At 36.5% G+C, this 22,131-nt stretch overlaps 1 long non-coding RNA gene across 2 annotated transcripts; it reads right to left on the bottom strand.

Annotated features, from left to right (window-relative positions):
* Positions 1-221: 221 nt before the first annotated feature.
* On the bottom strand, positions 222-20,893 carry LOC115416815 (uncharacterized). Of its 2 annotated transcripts, none has more exons than XR_003935026.1 (3): positions 20,540-20,893; positions 7,437-7,603; positions 222-359 (listed from the first exon to the last, which is right to left on the bottom strand). It is a non-coding gene; the product is annotated as an uncharacterized LOC115416815 (long non-coding RNA). The 2 variants fall into 2 exon arrangements; XR_003935027.1 differs by having other exon boundaries at positions 7,437-7,600.
* Between the last annotated feature and the right edge of the window lie 1,238 nt (positions 20,894-22,131).

The following is a 22,131-nucleotide window of genomic DNA, read 5'->3' as shown; positions in this document are numbered from 1 at the left end:
TGTTATGAAAGCTTGAACAAGATGACTGACAATGATATAAAAAATAAAATATTGAAATGCAATAAGGTCAGGAGTGTCAGTTTTATTATTTGAATATATTTATCATGTTATATATTTCAGCGTTAATTCTCCTTTTTAATTTTGTATTCAGAACATGATGAACTTGTCACCTCTATAAAAAAAAGAATTAAAATGTAAAGAAAACCAGCTGCTCAGCGTCTCTGGTCCTCCTACTGCTGCTGTAGGGGTCTCCTTTTACCTCCCCTTTGTGCTTCTTCACCCCTGAGGTTCTAACAGCATCGCACAATCACACGTTCTTCTGATCCTGATCTGAATTCTCACAGTTCAGCTGAAACAACCTGAGGAAAAAGGGAGAGAAAAGGCCAGAGACAGTGAGAAGATTAGAGGAGGCGGGCGCTTAAAGGACGAGAGGAGAAAAGGCACAGTAGAAAGGAAAAAACATCCACGTAACCAGGAGAACGTCAGCTAACAGCTCAACAAAACCAACTTTAGGACAAAAAGTTAAAGTTAGGGTTGGAGATCCTGGAAAAACGGTTTGCGCAAGCTTTATTTTGAAAATGCACGATTCAAAAGTCCAAACCCCTGTCTTCAGACTGGACAACGTTGGGGGTGTTTGGAAGGAGAAAGCTGAGAGGGGGGCACTGAGGCACAAATGGGGGGCGTTCGTCAGTCTTATTCATCACAGTGTATAAGTATCCATATTAGAGAAGTTTGTTTCCTAGTTGCTTTCCTACTACAAGCATGTTATCTCACTGATGAATGTAGGTCTCCTGCACCCTCCAACCCACCCACCTCAGTCTTCTGCATGTAGGGTTACTTACTTATAGGGATGTAACCATATGAAAATTTCATGTTACGGTTATTGTGACCAAATTATCACAGTTATCATTATTATCATGATATTATTGAAATTGTGCTGAAATGTTCAAAAAGTACTAATACACACACTGAAATAATTTAACCTAGTTGTATTTAAAAAAAAAAAAAAAAAAAAAAAAGATAAAATAATTGCCACAATGCTCTTTCTGTTGCAGAAACATTCAAATATTAACCCTTAGTGGTCTGAGCCTGTTTTGTCTGTTTTTCAGTACTTTTGATTTTGCTTTTATACCATATAAACAAATGTTTACTATACCCATGTTTGGGATGTTTTTTTTCAGCACAACTTCATTTATATCATTTGCCTATTTTTTTTTTTCACTTTAACCTACATATCAACATAAACACAAAACACACACACAAAAAAATCCTATTTGAAAAATATATAGAATTTATTTCATAAATCACACAGATGCTTAACGAACCTTTTCACAGACTTTAAAAGTGAATATTGGTTCCAAATATTAGGTATATAAAATTAAAATTGTAATAAATTAAAACTATACTCAAATATTTGACATAAAAGCAGATCTTAACATAGGCGTTTTTTCCCCTAAAAGTGCGGTAATCAAACACGGTTATCATGATAATTAGAAGTTAAACAGTAATACTAACTGTCTGCAATTTTACCGCGGTTTATCATTATACCGGTAATCGTTACATCCCTACTTACTTACTGCACCGCACCTCAAAACCCCCCCTAGCTCAACAATTTGTTTCAGAGGGGGATAGATGTCTGGGTGTGACAAGGAGGATAGCAAGTTTTTTTTCGGGGGATGGGGGGCGGCAGGAGGCTCATGGTGATCTAAGGGGCGTTGTTTCTTAACAGTTTGAGAACTACTGTCCTAAGCAGATCCAACAGTACTAGTGTTAGTTCTATACCACTAAAACGTACTGAACAACACAAAAAAGTGCAAAAGTAAAGGTTGCATTATGAAGGTACCATTATGTGTGTTTCTTACCTTTGTTGTTTTCTGGTGGTTTTATGTGAATGAAGCTTCTATGAATGACTAAACTAGCTTTGTGTTATTCTGGCAAGAAACGAATGGTCCAGGGCTGAACAGGTTAAAAAACAGAAGGAAAAAGAGGCAAAGGGATGGATGGCCTCTTCACCTAAGAACAGATGGAAGTCCAACTAGCTCATGGCACACCTGTCCTGTTTTATTTACCCGTGGTCTTTCCCACAAGACATGTCTGTCCATCTATTTTAATTTTGTTGTATATGTGTATAATGACAGTATGGCATTCTATTCTATTCTATTCTACTCTGTTTTTTTCTATTCTGTTCTGTTTTGTTTTGTTTTGTTTTGTTCTATTCTATTCTATTGTGTTCTGTTCTGTTTTGTTTTGTTCTGTTCTGTTCTATTCTATTCTATTCTATTCTATTTATTGTCACATTCCAGAAGTTGGATGGGATCTTGATCACATGCTCACATGTGTTATAGTAACATCCCACATTAACTTATATGCAGACTACTAGTCATTGTATATGTTTTGGTGTCTTACGTGTTGATTTGTGTATTATCAGTAGTTATGATCTGCTAAAGAAAGAAAGAAAGAAAGAAACTTCAGCTAGCACAATGTTAAGCTCATTTAACATTACATTCACTGGTTGTATAGTGTGATTAATTTGGACTGATCATGAACTCCATCAGTGAATGAACTATCTGTTGAATCACTGCTACTAAATATCATACAGTTGATTAAAGAAATATGGAATGTTCCAAATAATGCTGCATTACTGTCACTGTATAATTCTATCTTTTTGTGATTTACACTTTTAAGTCTCTCACATTTAATGCCGTTTTAAAGGATAAGACCTGAGGTTGACCAAAGCAAACACACTGTTCCATTACATCACACTGCAAATACTGAACACACTGGACAAGCATGAGATGGAATCACAGTTATTCGTGGGTATTTCCTTGTTTTACCTGGTGTATTCTTGGCCTTTATTGGCTCAGCTGTTGTGTAAAGTCCTACTGCTCCTGGTTGTGTGTAAACGTGCACAGATCAGTCACTCAGCAGCACCATTAACAGATCACATTTACATCTACTTTTTAGCTTTTTAGCTCCTTTTGTCAGGAGATTTGAACATTAGTGGGAATCGTTTCTACACACTATTACCTGCACATAACCGCAGTGACACGCGACAGCCATGTGTTCCCTGAGCATCCCGCTTGTGCTAACACTGTAAATGCGTGCAACGACATAGATGTTGATAGCATCGCATGTGTGTGCGATTGCTTTGCATTATATGTGTTGCCAGTGACACCATGACCCTTCCTAATATGGCGGTCTCATCATCTCGTCTATCCAGGTCACAGAGCATTGGATCGTCCTGGTTCAGCAGCAGGCCAGTGTTTGACAAAAGCCATTGTTCTCGTGACATGCAGCTTGATTATTCATAAAGTGTAGCTTCGGTAGAGATAATACACAGTCAAAATGCAAATGCTATCGGGACAGCGATACCCTCACGAACAGCTTCAGGACAGTTAGCCACTTTACGATTTGTACACACACACACACACACACACACACACACACACACACACACACAGTGCTTACAGAAACACGGTCCGACAGGAAGTGGAAGATGTACACACAATGACAGCCACACACACACACACACACACACACACACAGTGTAAATGGTGTTTTTTGCCTGAGGTCACTTATCTATTCAATTAAAGCGCTTGTAGTTTGTTCATTTTATGAAGTCACAGAGCTGGAATCAGGCCAGAATAAACACAATGAACGACAGGAGCTGAGCCTCCGAAAGAGAGGGATGGATCTGGAGAGGAGCTCAGGAACTGATCCTAATACATGGAAATTTAGTTGAGTTTAGGATGAGGAGGATGATGATTGTTATTTTATTAGTGTTATTTTATTATTATTATTGTTGTTATGATGATGATGGATGATGATTAGTATTACATATGTTTATATGATTCATATGATTATACATATGTACATACACATATGCAATATACATAAATACAACATAATTAGCTAATTATTATTATTATTGTTACTACTTTATTATGACTTTTATTCTGTGATTAATAAACTATACATATGTACATACACATATATATACATAAATACAACATAATTAGCTTATTATTATATTATTATTATATTATTATTTATACCGTTATGACTATTACTGTTACCACCTAATTATGACTTTTATTCTGTGATTATTAAACTATACATATGTACATACACATATATAATACACATAAATACAACATAATTAGCGATGTATCATCATCATCATCATCATCATCATCATCATCATCATCATCATCATCATCATCATCATTATTATTATTATATTATTTTATTATTATTATTATTGCTATTGGTTGTTATTTATGACTATTACTGTTTCCATCTTATGACTTTTCTACTGTGATTATTAAACTATACATATGTGCATACACATATAATATACATAAATACAACATAATTAGCTTATTATTATTATTAGTAGTAGTAGTAGTTGTAGTAGTATTACCACCTCGCTACTTGTTTGTACTAGTACTTTATAATATGCAGTTGCCTGTTTTTTTTTTTTAATACTGTTTTCTTTTTTAGAGTTATTGTTTTGCTATTTTCTTGGAGTATTTCCTGTGTGTATATTCGGTGTTTGAGCTGCCTATTGGAACCTCAATTTCCTGAGGGTTTTGCCCTAAAGATTAATAAAGTTCTATCTTATCTAATCTATCTAAAAAAAAAAAAAAAAAAAAAACAATCTCACCATCCATGTGACAGTACTCCTGGCCCGGGGAGGGGGAGACGCTGCAGCCACTATTGCCTAATTACTACTTAAATAATTCAGCAGCATGGCAGCTACATGTAGACATGATGAATCCATTTGGACTCTCAGGACTAGAAGACAGAGCCTCATATTCTGTGTACGACATGTCAATCAATGCATTATTGATGATAGATATGCAGAGTGTTAGTGTCAGCAAACTGAGACTGGAATAGAGCTAAAGCGGCCCTGATGACTTTAGAACATGACTCAGAACACAATTAACGGAATAACTGAACTGAATTTCTGAATCAATTAAAACGGGGCTTCATGGTCTTTGTTAAAAAGCCTGATCGTAAAACGGTTTGGACGTAGTTCTGTTGCGTAGGAGGGGGCATAAGTTCAAGAGGTCGGGGGAAAGGTTGTCTTCTTAAACAGATACAGACTTCACGACTTCAGATTTAACACGCTGGTGCAGTGTCGGCATCCTCTGAGTTCAAACAAAGTTCTGCCCTTTTAAGAGACACTTTAAAAGTCAGATGAAGGGAGAAAGACGTGAGGGAAATGCAAGTCATTAAGCAGAAGAATATGATGATTATGCAAATGCACTAAATCTGATCGGGCCCCGGGTTCATGGACCGGGTTCAGTGTCAGAACTCTAATCACAGTTAGTCCAGTCGGCTCAGAATGTGTTCAGTATACGCCTGGTGAATGAGAATAGACATTAATTAATGGAGCTAAGACATTATGATGCACCACAGCAATGGGTAAACAAACAGCAGAGCCACCGTCAACTATTGGAAGTGAAATTATGTGCAGAAATACACACATTTGTCATCTACGTTGGCATTTAACAGTAAAACCTACAGAGCTCATTAATTATAGAATTCATCCTGTACCACAGATTTTCATAATGCATTGTTTATTTTAGGATCTGATAAAAAAAAAATAATAATAATAATTTTATATATAGAGTACACTACAAACAAAAAGTTAAGGCTATTTAAATTTTTGGGATATTTTTCAGTTGGGATTCTTGCACCACGCTTTTTACTGTTTTTTATGTGTGAATTGAATTGAAACACATTTTTTTTAATGACCAGACATAGTTTTATTTACAAATGGCAAAAATGACCAAAAAAAAGACCAGAAAAAAAAGAAATAGCCTAACTTTTGTTTGTAGTATATGCTTAGCGACATTAAAGACGTACAGGTCAGAATAATATGTATATTTGGAGATATATTAAATTAATTGGTTTGGGGTTTCCTTCATATTAAAGAGGGAAGCACTGGTCATTAGAGAATGAATTGTGGACAAATTGCGATCAACTTAACGTGTTTATTCAGTCGCTGAATACAGATACTCGAAATTGAAAGCGTCATTGTTCAATATCGGGTGTGTCCATGTTTGGCTTCCAAACAAGCAGTGCACAGTAGATCTTGAAAAACTTATTTCAAGTAATCTTACCAAGATAATTTTTACTTGTTCCATTAGCAGATTTTTTTTACTTGAATTAAGCAAAAAAATCTGCCAGTGGAACGAGGTGAGAATTATCTATTGTCTAAAATAAGTTCGTTAAAACTCACTGAAAAGTTACTCTTTCAGTGATTATGTCTTATTTTAAGTGTAAGTGTATTTCAAGTGTAAGAAAAATACACTTGGTAAGATTTGGATTTTTTCCAGTGTTGGTTTCAAATCAGAAAGCTTCATTTACTGCAAAAATCCAAATCTTACAAAGTGTATTTTTCTCATTTCTAGTCAAAATATCTCATCGCACTTAAAATAAGACATAATCACCTAAAGAGTAACTTTTCAGTGAGATATAATAACTGATTTTTAGACAATAGATCTGGAAAATCTTATTTCAAGTAATCTTACCAAGATAATTTTCACTTTTTCCAGTGGCAGATTTTTTTTTGCTTAAATTAAGCAAAATAATCTTGAATTAAACAAAAAAAAAATCTTCCAATGGAACAAGTGAAAATTATCTTGGTAAGATTTCTTGAAGTAAGATTTTCCAGATCTGTTCTCTCAAAATAATATCTTATATCTCACTGAAAAGTTCCTCTTTAGGTGATTATTTGAAGTGTGATGAGATATTATGACTAGTAATGAGAAAAATACACTTTGTGAGATTTGGATTTTTTCCAGTTTTCTTTTCATTCCCTTTTTGGTCTCCATCTGAATAAGCCCAACACGCACAAAATAATCATAAATAATCAGACACACACACACATGCATGCATAAACTCACCTGTAAATAGCTATTGTTTCACTTAATGTTTATGAACTGTTCTGTCTTGTTTGGTGTCTGTGAACTTAAACTTAAAGTCTATGAATTAATATGCCAAAGGTTTTGTCGTGTTTTTTTTTTTTTTTGTTACCCGTTACAATGTTTTTCTAGCACTAAATTAAAAAATATAAATAATAAATAGGAGGAAGAAAGGTTAATGTTGTGTGGTCATGTCACTGCGTTTACATTTGAGCTAATTATACCTTGAAATCCTGTTACATGACATGTTACAGTCAGTCAGGAGTCCGATCTGGTTTATTGGAAAGGCTTGACACAGATATTTTCTACAACTTGTGAACGCCTGATGCAAGACAGAGGATATAACACCTCGGCTCAAACACCCTTAAGTCAAACTATTGAATCAGTCGAGGGAAAAGTGAGATAAAACCTTGAAGACGCAGTTACAGGAGCTAATGCCGTTTGTTATTTTCACTTTCATACGTAGTGTAATGTGTGTGTATATGTGTGTGTGATCTTCACCTCCTCTGGCGTGACCTGCAGTGGGCTCTGCCGTCCTCCCCGTGCACCGCTCCTCCTATGGATGGTTGGAGGTCAGCCAACAGCAGGGCACATAGGAGTCAACGGCGATCCCTTGTGGCATGTTTGGGTTTTCTCTGCATTTCCAGCCATGTGAGCGCAAACACCTGCTGTGATGTTTGTGTTGTGGAGAGAGAACGTCATTTAACCCATAAACACCCAAACAACCACTGATATAAACTGTTTAATACCTGTTGATCCACTGATGACCATGAAAAGACGACAAACTGTATAATTTTACACCAATTATTTACATCAGGGGTGTCAAACTCGTTTTAGTTCAGTTTCACATTCAGTCCAGTTTGATCTCCAGTGGGCCGGACCAGTAAAATAATAACAGTGAAAAAAGTAAAATTGTGTTATGATCAGGTTTCCGTCTATAAAGTTTCCTTAAAAATCTGAATAATATGAACAACTTGAACTGTCTTCAGAAAAACCAGTACAATTTTAACAATATTATGCCTCGGTTTATCAGTTTGTCATTTATACATGTGCATTACAATCGCATAAAACATGTAGTAACAGGCAGAATATTGGTAAAATTGTATTTACTTTTCTTTAGGCATTTACGTTTGTTCGTATTTGTTCAGGTTATTCACATTTTTTGTAAAAGTATAGTTTGGTAATGTAAACATTTTCATGTAATTTGACTTTTTTACACCAAAAAACAAAGAGAAAATTAGGGTTGTCATTATTTATAGGTCATTATTATGATAATATTTTACTGGTCTGACCCACTTAAAATCTAACTGGACTGAATGTCTCTGTATGTGGAACCTAAAATGATTTGACACCACTGATGTTAATTCTTCAGTGTAATTTTTGCAGTTTTTCACAAATTCATCCCGCGGGCCAGATTGGAAACTTTAGCGGGGCCAGATTTGGCCCCCGGGCCGCATGTTTGACACCTGTGCTTTACATGTATTGATTGGATTAGTGGATCAACAGGTATTAAACATTTTAGGTCAGTAGATGGCAGGGATGCACCAATACCACTTTTTTCCAGACCGAGTACTTACATTTGAGTACTTTGCTGATACCGAGTACTGATATGAGTACTGAATAATACCATTACAGTTCTTAGTTACTTTTAAAAATGTGCTTTAATGTCGTTGTCATTAGTCTGACTGGAACAAAGTGCTGCTACTGACATTTAATGTGTTGGAATGAGCGTTTCTCAATTAATCCACCAGGGGGCGCTGCTCTGAATTAACCATACTGGACAAATACCACGAAGAAGAGAAAAGTTTTTTGAGACGAAGAAGAAGAAAGTCAGTAATAACAAACATGGAGACGACAGAGGCAACACTAATGTGATACTAATGTTGATGTTGATATTGCTGAGGGTAGTTGTCATAAATGTGTCAGTAGTTTTTCTCTAACTCACACAGTCGCTCTTTGAACAGATCCTGTACCTCCACGGTTCCCGGTGGTATTCTCCGTCTGGGTACGCATCTGCCAGCACCTGTAAATGGATGGAATGTTTGCAGAGGACAGACAGAACACTGCGTCTGTATCCGTCTGTGTCTTTAACGTTACTTTTGTCACCGTCATTTATTTAGTTAAATCTCCGCACTGCTGACATTACTCCTTCACCGCATACCTGCTGCACTTAACTGTAAACGTCACACTGCCATAAGTGGTATTGGTGCGGTTGTATTGGATTACTTTTACGAGTGCGAGTACAAGTACAAATGCTGAGTATCGGACCCGATACCCGATACTGGTATCGGTATCAGTGCATCCCTAGTAGATGGTCTTGGTCACCAGTGGTTGTTTGGCTCTTCATGGGTCAATTAACATTAAAGCTAATTAAAAAATGATTTAATATACACCAGTGACCAAAAGCATCTACATGTTTAATAACCTTAAAGCCACTAATCCTACCAATACATGTAAATAATTGGTGTAAACTACAGTTATTCATCTTTTCACGGTCATCAGATATGACCCATTTGAACATTCAGAGACTCCGTAGTTACCGTGGAAACACTGTCATCATCTACAGCATTGATTCACCAGTAAAACCCATGGAGTTGGATCAACGACAGCGGATGGACATATTTGGTTTATGTTCAGTTAATGATAGATTTTGATGAAAAAGTCACATTTTCTTAATTTTTGTCTGTTTCTGATTTTATGATGATTAACTTTAATCTAAGCTGTTATGAACATCTACATGATCAGTGAATTAAATAGAGGAAAATACCTGATTTTCACAAAAAAACCCTGCAAAATACAGTTGATAATATTATATTATGCGTTTCATATTATGCGTGCGGTAAGATTTGAGTATCTGTACTTTCGACTCCTTATAAACAGGCTTTTTAATTCAATTTCAATACATTTGAGGGTGGTTATTTTTATTTTATGTGATTTTCTGACTTCCCAGCATCAAGTTTGATGAAATAGATAATCCCTTGGTGAATCCATCATGACATAAAAGACACAACAAGACACAACATGATGAAAATGACATGGAAACACAGGATAAAAGTAGTAGAAATGACAGAACAGGACAAAAGGCGGTACAGAATTTGAGAATCATTGTGCTTCTACTCCATAACTGACTGTTTCTGTCCTTCTACTGGAGGAAAGAATGTGTTGACTTTTGCCACCTCTAGTGTTCCCCTGTTGTCACATACACTGACATTAGCTTCAACATGTGGTGTAAAGCGACACGGAGAGCATGTTTTGCTCATCACTGGCCATGTGTGAAAGTGCATCATATTAGCCTATATGCTCTGCCCATGATGATCTTATTTAATCTCATTTGAAAACGTGTGGAAGCCAAACATGTGCGCCTTCATGACTTGATGTGTGTCTGACTTCATTGAGTGCTGACGTTTGAGTGTACGATCCTTGGTGTGTTTTCTTAATGTGACCATGTGCCCTCGGGGAGGCGTGTATATGACCCATAATGCGAGGCCATGAGCATGCTCACTGTGGCCTCTCCGTCTAGTGTGAGGTTATCTGCACACGCTTGACCCAGGGTCAGAGTCACAATTGAGACTGAAGTGTGAAAAATAGCCTGGCTATGAGGAATAATGGTTTAGTCACACCCCGGTCCAGTCTGGCTCCTCTGCTTCTCAGGTGTTGTGTTCACTCACCTCAGATAATGCTAATGTGTGGAGAACAGAGGAGATTTGAGAACATCCTGAGAGGCTTAAAAGGTACCATTGTCCACTCTTGTCTATTATCTCAAATACCAGTGATTCAGAGTTTAAAAAGCAGTGTGAAAACCCCCAGGAGAAATCAATGTACTCCATCCTCTGGATAAAACATAACCTTGTGTGGACCTAAAGGTTCCTAAAGCAGGACATGCACACTATGCACAGCAAGGCTCTAATAGTTTGGGATTTTTCATTCTAGTTTAGTTTTATTTAGTTTTGACTTTTTTTTTTCTCTCATTCAGTTAGTTTTAATTCGTTTTTAGAGCAGGTTTGCTAGTTTTTATTAGTTTTCGTTATTTTCTAAATGCTTAGTTTTAGTTTTTTTCTTGGGATGTCCGATATTGGCTTTTTTGCCAAAAACCGATATGCCGATATTGTCCAACGCTTAATTTCCAATTCCGATATCTACCGATACCGCTGCCGATATATGTGGGATATTAAACTAATTTTAGGTAACATCACATATCTCCTGTCATGGAATTAACACATCATGCCTAATTTTCTTGTGATGCCCCATTGGATGCATTCTCAAATGCAACAAGGCTTTCAAAATGTAAACACTGTCTGTGCAAAGAATACATACTTCAACTGAAGTTGTGGAAAAAATGCCATGTTTATGTATTTTCTCTCTCCCCCTCCATGAGTCTATTACAGTATGGCAACTCTACTGTACGATTTTGAAAACTGCACATTTCTTTCAGCTACAAACAATGTTTCATTTACACGTTGGTAAATGCCGGCGAAATCAAGGCATTATTTTATCGGTTTTAATGATAGGCAAATAAACCGATAACGATATTCACTGATATTACATTTTTATGCCAATATCGGACCAATAATATCGGTGGGCCGATATTATCGGACATCCCTATTTTTTCATATTTTTTCTCTTCTTCTCCGTCGTATTCAAATAAATCCCAGACAGGACTCTGCTGCTTTCTCCCAACTTTAGTCTCCATGTTTCCAGGTAGAGTGGGGACCAGAAGACGACCGTAAACCACAAGTGACGAGAAGTGACAGATCGTTAAATATCATATGGTGCCAGCAGCTAAAATTGCTTGAGGGAAATAAATCGATTTCATATCACTCTGACATTGACAAAGACAAAAACGAAGGGAATTTTTTCCATAAATTTTACCTGTTTTAGTTAGTTTTATAAGCACACAATACAGTTTCAGTTAGTTATTGTTTTTTTCTTTTAATTAGAGTTTTTATTTATTTCAGTTAACAAAAATGTTTTTACTATTCTAGTTTTCGCCATTTCATTAGTTTTCGTTAACGATAATAACTTTGGTGCACAGAACACTGCAGAATGTTCCTTAGATAAAGGATTTTTTAAAACGGATTATTTGTATTTTTAATGTACTTGGGTGCAGACAGTCACATGGCAGCAATTCAGCTATTTTCACCCACAATATATATACTTTACATCAGTGGTCTCAAACTCATTTTCTTTCAGGGCCCACATTACGCCCAATTTTATCTTCAGTGGGCCGGACCAGTAAAAAAACAACATAATAACCGATAAATAATGACAACTCCAAATTTTTGTCTGTGTTTTAGCGCAAAAAAACCTCATTAAATTATGAAAATATTTAATTTGATAAAATATCCAAACAAAAAAGATGTGAATAACCTGAAAAAAATGAAAATTCTTAAGAAAAATAAGTGCAATTTTAACAATATTACGCCTCAACTTATCATTTGTACAAATGTATTGCACACATTGTTACACAAATATTTAGTAACAGGCATAACATTGATAAAATTTTGAAGTTTGGAATTTGGAACTAAAATAAGAACAATTTCAACAATATTATGAGTCAGCTTATGATTGACACAACCAATGGATCAGATCTACAAATGTACTAAATATTTAGTAACATCCAGAATATTAAAAAAATTTCACTTAATTTTAAGGTTCAAATTTTATTGTTAAAGGGTTATTATGCTATTACTAGTGGCATTGTACCCGTGATGCCATTGTGAAACTGAAACTGAAATTTCTCAAGAAAAATAAGTGCAATTTTAACAATATTATGCCTCAGCTTATCATTTCTACATGCACATTATGGATCAGATCTACAAAGACACTAAACACTTAGTAACAGGCAGAAAATTGTTAAACTTGTGCTTAATTTTCTTTAGACTTTTCAGGTTCATATTTCTTCAGGTTATTCACATTTTATTGTTACAGGATAGTTTGTAAATGTAAATATTTTTCATAATTTAATGTTATTTTTTGCACTAAAACAAAGACAAAAAATTTGAAGTTGTCATTTATAGGCATAGTGTAATATTTTTTTCACATCAAACCGAGAAGAAAATATGGAGTCATTATTTTGTGTGGGTTATTATGCTATTATTTGACTGTAGATCATATTGGTCTGTATGTGGAACCTGAACTAAAATGAGTTCCACAGTTTTGACTGTGGAATTTTTGCGCTTTGCAAATTCATCCCATGGGCCGGATTGGAGCCTTTGGCGGGACTCATTTGGCCCCGGGCCGCATGTTTGAGACCGCTGCTTTACATCTTTATATTTATCTTTGTAAATATAAAGGTACAAGGGAATTTATGAAATTTGGAGGTTGGTGCATTGCATTAAATATTTTGCCACCACACTATTTATACAACATCTCAAAACTGAAATAACTAGAGCTGAATAATGTTAATTAACAGCGTATTTTCAAAGACATTACAAAGAACTTGATGAAACCTAACGGCTAACCTGTAGCGAATTAGCTTCATCTTTGAATATAGTTGTTTATTCAGTGAACTCAGACACTTCTCCCATAGGATTCCATTCAAACAGATCAGAATCTGAGCTCCCCTGAAGACCCCAACCATGACGTGGTCACGCTTGAAAAGTGGAATTTTGCATCCTTTGTCAGAAAAATCTTATCGTAAGAGCTTTGGTTAATATTCTGCTGGCTAACCTGCTACTAGGCCATGGAGCGCTACTTAATGTGTTCACACATGAGCAAAAAAAAGGCTAACCCTTTATCGGGCAAGTGACTATTTTTGATTATTTCTGCACACATCACAAGACAGTGACAGTAACAGTTCCAGTGAGGACAGTGAGTCAAAAATCTCAGGTCCAATGTGGTCTACAGGGTCTGTAAGGTCCACCTCTGCATGAACAGTGAGTGGACCTGCTTTGTTCGGTACCATGAAGTAATGGTACTAATGTAAGGAATGATGTTCAAAGGGATCATGTGGATGTGGACAGGGGTCTGGATCAGCACGCATGTTGGTCTAATGTTCTAAAATACATGTTCCTTTCACCTTACATTTGTTTTTCTTGTATTTTTATATGCTTCTTAGAAGGAACCAAATATGGTAACTTCACTGACCTTGATTTTCAACATGACAATAAAAATGTTTGAAAAATTTCACAAAAGTAATACAGTCTTGTTATGTCCGTCCAATAACATTTCCACTGTGTGGAACCAGTGTGACTCGACTCAACTTGACTCTGGTACCAGGTCCTATTCCTGGAGACCGTTTCCTTTACAGGATACTACCAACTTTAGAGTACCTGGACGTCATAGTGACGCTGTGCGTAACTTCCATGACGTCTGCTCGGAGAGGTGCTTATAAACTCACTCATTGCATGTTGCCCCATCAAGCTCACGCTGATTTTTTTCGTCGGCCACTAAGGACAGAAATGTCTGAACCCGTGTCACACATTGATGACACATAAACAACTCTCTGACCAATCAGTGGTCTGCAGTGTTTACATGTCATGTTTTAGTATCTCTTCCCCTGTTTTGGACCTCGGGAGAGTAGATACTAAAAAACTGGTACTGGGTACCAGATTCCAGGTTCTTCTATGTAATGGAAACACAAAAAGGCAGAGTCGAGTTGAGTCGAACTGGTACCATGTACTGGAAACGCGGCATACGGTTTATATTTTAATCGACTCAAAGTGATCCAAAAAAATCACTCAACCACAATTCTCCTGAATCAAAGCTTTGTTTCCTTCATTTCTCTGCTGTTAAACATTGGTTCCACTGTTGTGTTTCACACGGACGCTTATTGTGACGCACAAAGAAGCTTCAGTTCAGGAAAACTGCAATAGAATATCTCCTTTCAATCAATTCGAGTCGATTAATCGAATCAGGAATTTTTGCATTGACTTCAAGCACCTAATCGATTAATGGGTCGCAGCTCTAGTCCAGTCTAGTGCTGCAGTTTTAAACCCATCCCAGCTCTACTGTTTCACCCAGGGCTGATGGCTGTATTAGGAGTGGCTCTTGCTGTGGACCTGCATGCGTTTATATCATTGTAGTGGTGTTCTCAGGCTGTGACAGGAAATGGCACCTCACCACATCCACACAGCCAACAACACTGCTTTTAAAACCCTCCCTGGTCCTTCCTCCAGTCGTGTCTCTCCAATCTTACATCTCCAACATTAGAGCAATGCTCCGTGCTCTGCTCTGACCTAATTGGCCGTGAAGAAGATCATGAAGGGAGGGGTGTTCACCATCTCCCACCTTTACTGCCTTTGTCTTCACATGATGTACCTCCATAGCTTTGTGTTTCTGACCATTTACAGTTCAAATCCTCTGTTGCGTTTTTACTCTTTGTTACTTTTTTACATTGAAACAGCAGTATTTCCAACACTAAATGGGGTTGATATGTTTTTATTTTCCCCCTTTGTACAGAGTTATTGCTGTGGAAATGATACATCATCTAGTCGAAATGGATTGTTGTGAAATGAAATGAAAATGAATTTGAACAGAACTTTTAAGATTGTGCAAAAACAACTGGGTTTGAGTGGATATAATAGGCTAGGTGGTGTGATCAGCAGGTGGCGCTATGGCTACATCATGAGGCACTTTAACCCTATAACACCAAACGTATCATATTTGATACATGAGTTTTGAAGCCCTCTACATGATCAGTGTGATATTTTTTTCTTGTAAAACCTGATGTATACAATTAGATACATGCAATACACAGATAATCCACCAGGGGGAAGAATTCGCTCACCAGAGGCCTTTCCAGTGACACTACAAGACTGTCATTAATGAGGAAGGAGGCAGAACTTGGCAATTTTGAAAAGGAATGACCAATTTGTTAGACATATTTGTGTTTTATTACCGTAATTTCCAGACTATTGAGCGCACCTGAATATAAGCCGCACGCTACCGTCTCCAACATCTCGCCATCGATTCATTAATGCCAAGTTTATGTGCAGCAGCTCTATTTCCTTCTTCGACTTCAACTTGAAAGCTGCCTTATATGCATTTCTTCGGGTGTTTTCCATGATAACAGTGTGTGGATGACACGCAAAATGAATGATCTGAAGAATTTAGTGCGAGTGCATTTGATTTACAGCGATTCGAACGATTTTATTGGTCCACTGTGACCTGTTCGGTAATTTCATTGGTCTGGTGTGATGAGCCTAAATGTATTAGCGGCATGAGGCTCGTTAGCCTGTAAACTATGAATTAGCCGTGTCATTGTTTAAGCTGCTGGGTTCAAAGCATGTGAAAAAAGTAGCAGCTTATTTTTGTTTGTTCAAAAATAATAATATTTGAGCATTGAGACCCGATGTATCAAATATGATACAAAATTGAAATTCATACATGGAAACTGACATTTGAAAAAACATTTTTTTCGTTGTTCAGAAGGACCAATAAAGGCTCCAGTTTCAAAGAACTGGAATTTTCTGTCAATGATTTAATGGTTCAGCCTTTACAGGGTAAATGGATGAAGAAGTGGATCTGCCAGTAGATGATGGAATTCCATTGCTGTTTTCCATCAGTATTAGCTGTGGTGTTTTTTTCTTGGATAGGTCAAAGGAATAATTTGGTCTTCTCATTGGTCCAACCATCCATGTGAGTCCAATATTCACCAGGTCAGAGAGTCCTGTACATGTAAATCAGTGTACAGGCTCGCATATAGGCAACAGTTTCAGGGGGTTCTCCTCATTTAAGGTACGTTACACCTCAGTGGGCCCTTCCCTACAGTCTGTTCCAAACTGTCGACTGAATTTGGTGGATTTTTTGCATTTTTTTGAGTCATCAGTGAATCATCAGTCATCAGTTACACCATGAGTGGATGCTAACAGTCTTAACCTTTGCCTGTGATGATTTACATCATGATAATCACAGTCCCCTCATTCATTCATTCTTTTTTTGTATTCCAAAGATAAAACACTGATTACTGACCATTTTGACCTTGAATAGGCTTGAATAAAAAAAAGAAGCATGTTAAATAAAGACCCATTGTGTAAGATTGAGGTGGATTCGTCTAATTGCAGAAACTGAATGAATATGTTTTCATTAGTGTTTAATCAACCAAATGATTCACTGGTGACCTGTCCAGGATAGGTGAGGCCCCACCCTCACTGAAACACCATGGTATCTGGAAAATAGAAGCAATGTCTAATTTAACATGAAGTAAAAGACTGAAAAGAAATGTTGATAGCCATATTCAGCCATTACAATGTCAGTTATGTTTTTAATCTAAATATGCTCAAAATTTTATGCTAATATTAAGCTAAATAATATCTAGCCATCACCATGGTGGGTTTTTGGGGCCAGAAGTGATCATATTTGGACAAAAGGGGTGGAACTGCTGGACCTCAAGGGGTCAGAGTGTCTCTAAGGAGTCATGGATGAGTTCATCTGAAGCATACATTTCATATTTTATTAAGCACAAAAATCTTAAAAAGTCTGACTGCAGACATTGGAACCTTCTAACAGAGCGATAATTAAAAGATGGATCAGAACATGTTACTAGGTTCCAAATAAAATGGATGAGACTGGAATGAGTCCTAGAAAAAAAATGCTGAACTGAAGTTCAAAACAAGTGGTGCCAGGCACAACAAACCCCACCCCTTGTACATTTCCCCCATTATAAGTAAATGGGAAGGTTTTACAAATTCATAAAAAATTTGAATTTTGACCTACTATTCCCAAAATGTAACCACATCTATTCTGGGTCACTGGCAATCTATAAACCCAATTTGGTATGAATTCAACCAATACTTTTGCTGCTGCAGGCATGTGAAATTTTGCCCATTATACATAAATGGGGGAAAAAAAAGATTTAAGAAATTCATAAAAAATAGAAATTTTGACCTGTGTTTCCCAAAATTTAATGATGTCTATTCTGGGTCACTGACAATCTATAAACCAAATCTGGTACAAATTACACTGATAGTTTTGCTGCTACAGAATTTTGAAATTTCACCCATTATAAGTAAATGGGAAAAGAAAATTTTTTTTAAAAATTCATAAAAAATGTGAACTTTGACCTATGTTTCCCAAAATGTCATGAGATCTACTCTGGGTCACTGGCAATCTATAAACCCAATTTGGTAAGAATTCAACCTATAGTTTTGCTGCTAGAGTGTTAAAAATCAAACAAACCAACCAAACCAAAAACAAACCCCCTTCCCTCCCATTCGGGGGGGTGGGGTAATGATATTAATGGCTATTACCAAGGGGCACCTGAGTGTATGCAGCAGCTGCAGCAATAGCAGCGTCAAATGCACTGGTGTGAACACATGCATACACAAAGCAGATATAGCAGTGGAGTCACGCACAGGTGAGGTTGACAGTGGGTCCCAGGCATCACATACTGAACCTTTAAAAGCTGGTTTAACTGTTATATTTGCTCTGTGGACATCTGAGATGGTCTTGTTCTGCTCTGCACTGCAGTTATTTTAATCCGTCAGTTTCCATGACTGTCATCTGACCTAAACCAGTCCATTCTGGAGCCCAGCTACACACTGTCAGTCAGTAAAAGCTTTGGTGTAACAGCTGTACATCACTGCCTTGACATGATGAGCTGACCTTGCACAAGTCGAATCCATACACTGATGCACGGGCGTAGGAATGTACCAAGAAGGCTGATCCATAAAGACCCAGTGCTACTTTTGTGAAATTTCTCTATATCTAACATTTCTTAAGTGATTCATCACCATTTATTAGAATATTATCCTCTGTATTTTGCATTTTATCAGTATAAATCAGGTATTTTCCTGTATCTAATTTGCTGATCATGTAGATGTTCATAAAAAATCAGATTAAAGTTGAAGGTTATTATATCAAAAATACAGAAAACTACAGAAAAAGTCACTTTTTCAGCAAAATATATCATTAACTGAACATAAACCAAGCATTTCCATCCACTGTCATTGATCCAACTCCATGGGTTTTACTGGTGAATCAATGCTGTAGAAGATGACAGTGTTTCCACGTTCACTATTAAGCCTCTGGACGGCACATGCTAAAAGTCGTGGGTTTTCTCCAATAAAGAGAAAAAATGCTCACGAAAACCCACAACAGATTGAAGGAGGAGCACAAGGAATGTTCAAACATAAGCCAGTTCAAAAACACTTATAAGAGCATGTTTTTCACAAGATATAGGGATGAGGGTTATTAATTGTCACATTATGTTCACTGTTGTTTCCTCTGCCAGGAGGTACTGGGATCGCTTTGCTTTGTGTGTGTGCGTCTTTGTTTGTTTGTTTGTGTGTTTGTTTGTTAGCAAGATAACTCAAAAAGTTATGGACGATTTTCATGAAATTTTCAGGAAATGTTGATACTGGCACAAGGAAGAAATGATTAAAATGTGGTGGTGATCAAGGGGGGGGGGGGCATCAACATTTCCTGAAAATTTCATGAAAATCCATCCATAACTTTTTGAGTTATCTTGCTAACAAACAAACAAACATGGGAGGCAGATCTGTCTTGGCGGAGGTCTGCGCTCTCCGAGTGCTTTTCTTGTTTACATTTGTAGTTCTTTCTTTGAGTCATTACCTCTGCCAGGAGGTATTGTGATCGCTTTGCTTTGTGTGTTTGCATGTTTGTTTGTTTGTTAGCAAGATAACTCAAACAGTTACGGACAGATTTTCATGAAATTTTCAGGCAATATTGATACTAGCACAAGGAAGAAATGATTAAATTTTGGTGGTGATCGAGTGGGTGGGGGGGTCAGATCTTACTTGGTGGTGGTCCAAGTGTTTCTCTTGTTTATTATTTATTTATTTATTCACCAGCACAACTAAGAAATGCATTTGTAAAACATTATATGTGTATTTGTATGCGTGTACTTGTATGTTGTAGGTATATTTATAAATGTATGTATGTGTATATGGATGAATGAGTGTGTGTGTGTATATATATATATATTTATATAAAGAAGAAACATAAAAGGAAGAGGGAGATAAATATATGTTTTCAATAATATTTTAGGGAGAGGGGGTGGGATTAAATAAGCTGCACTTCTTCCCACCCCTTTTAAGGGCATGTAAATGGAACTATTGTGCTGTTATATTTGTATTATTATGCATGTTTTGCTTGTTCGCATATGTGTTAAATTTCATTGCATGTTTGGAATAAATCACTAAATCAAATCAAATCAAACTATTAGTACGTGCCCCTCTGAACGTCCAAATAGGTCAAATGTGATGACCATGAAACTGCATTTTACACCAATTATTTCAATGTATTGACAGGATTAGTGTATCTTTATTTTTATGTATGTATGTATGTATGTATGTATTTCGAACATGCAAAGAAACAAGGTAAAACAAAACAAAGCAAACGAAGACAAAAACAAAAAAAAAACATTTAAATGAACAGAATCTATCTTCAAGTACGATCAGCAGATATTAAAGAGTTTATATCAGTCGATGCTTTTGGTTGGTGGTGGATGTTTGGGTCTTCATGGGTTAAAGCAGATGGATGCTTTTAGTGGTACCAGTGTATGCACATGTCAAAGGGAGCTTCTGTTTTTGCAGCAGGACAAACTGAGAGTCACATAGAGCATCAGTGGACAACTCAGATAAGGAAAAGGGATCTGATGACGGATGGTAGAGGGGCCCAAACAGGACATAAAACAGCAGCACCTCAGGAACTAGTCCAGATCAGTGGTCATAGTTCAGCCGTAGGAAGCCCCTCTTCTTTCCCATCAGCCCCTGGTGCAGACATCTGGGGGCTGAAATGACCTGACAGCGCTGTGATGCCCCCTCTGCCTGGCACATAAGCGATCTGAAAACGGAGAGCTATTTTTTGCTGATGTTAATTTGCTCCGTGTTAGGGCTCCGGTTCACAGCTCGGTCAGCCTTCTCTGATACTATATTCCCGTTTGTTTCAGTAAAGGTTCTCCCGTCACATCGCATTTAGGTCGAGATGCTTGTGAACTGTGAATGCACCGCGCGCAGGGACTGGGCCACGCTGAGGCTTCTGGGTCCTGGAGTCTGCCGGTTTAAGGTCTCTGAGCCACTTCCTGTGTTTACAGTCTGTCATAGAAAGAGTAATACAGATAACAATTAATACAAGTAGATCATAATTTACGATCTGTCCTGCATGTGATGAAAATTAATTAAAAGAACTCATCATTGAAATCCCTTCAGGGAAAATAACCTCTTTAAAGATTTAAATTTTTAAGCAACTCATTAAATATTTACAAGCTGCAGCATGCAATGAAGTATACAGTTTTAACAATTTTTTTTTCTAATACATGAGATCATTTATTTTTAGAGAGACAAAAATACATATGTTTTTATTTACTATTATACTATCTGTAATATACTGTAATATTTTTGTGGCACAATATAAAATGTATGTATTTTTTTTTTATTTAGAAAACAACTTTATATCTAAGTATATAAATTAAAATTAGTTAATGCAATAAAAAATTAATCAGCAGCATCTAGTATAATTTTAGCTGGCAATGACTGAATTATTTAACATCTAAAGGTATTAATTGAGTTTAGTAAATAATAACAAGACAGTGCTGCTTAAAATTAATTAATGCATTATGAGATGCTAATTAAAATAAATAATTTCTGTAAGTACATTAGCTGTCAGAATTGCTATTAGTAAATATTTGCCAGATATGCTTTTATTTAATACTTAAAACTGTAATAATGAATGTTAATTATGTACAAAATATATAAATACATTATATAACATGCACACATGATAGTGAACTGAAATAACTGCTAATTACTATATGAATGTACCTATATTAATGTAATAGTAGTTTACATTTTTTAATATAAAACAGAATAAAAAGTCACTTAACTGTTCTGGTTTGACTATATATATATATTTTTAATCTTAATTTTAAGTTTGTAAAAGTAAATACCTGGTTGGTGGTGTTGTATCCAAAAGCAGAGGCAGCAGACTGACTGTGTCCCGTCACAAAACACACAGTGCTCTCCTGTCTTAAAAGCCTTCATCCCTCCTCAGTGGGCCAGCTGATCCCTTCATTCTCCTTCTTGTTGTCCCTAATTTCATGAATAATTCATCACACAGTCAGACCTACAAATCAGCACCCTAATTGGTCTCTCTTTTTTTTCATTTCAAATAGAAAAGATCATCATCATTATTATTATTATTCCAATCTCCGATGTGTGCGATCACCCGTGAAATGAAATTAACAGGATGGTGAGAAAAAATATTTTCCTAATAGCTCTGCATTAACCCCTCTTGT

The sequence above is a fragment of the Sphaeramia orbicularis genome, unplaced genomic scaffold (assembly GCF_902148855.1).
Source record: "Sphaeramia orbicularis unplaced genomic scaffold, fSphaOr1.1, whole genome shotgun sequence".
NCBI lineage: Eukaryota > Metazoa > Chordata > Actinopteri > Kurtiformes > Apogonidae > Sphaeramia > Sphaeramia orbicularis.
The sequence above is the reverse complement of the archived record's forward strand: the minus strand, read 5'-3'. Positions and strand labels throughout refer to the sequence as shown.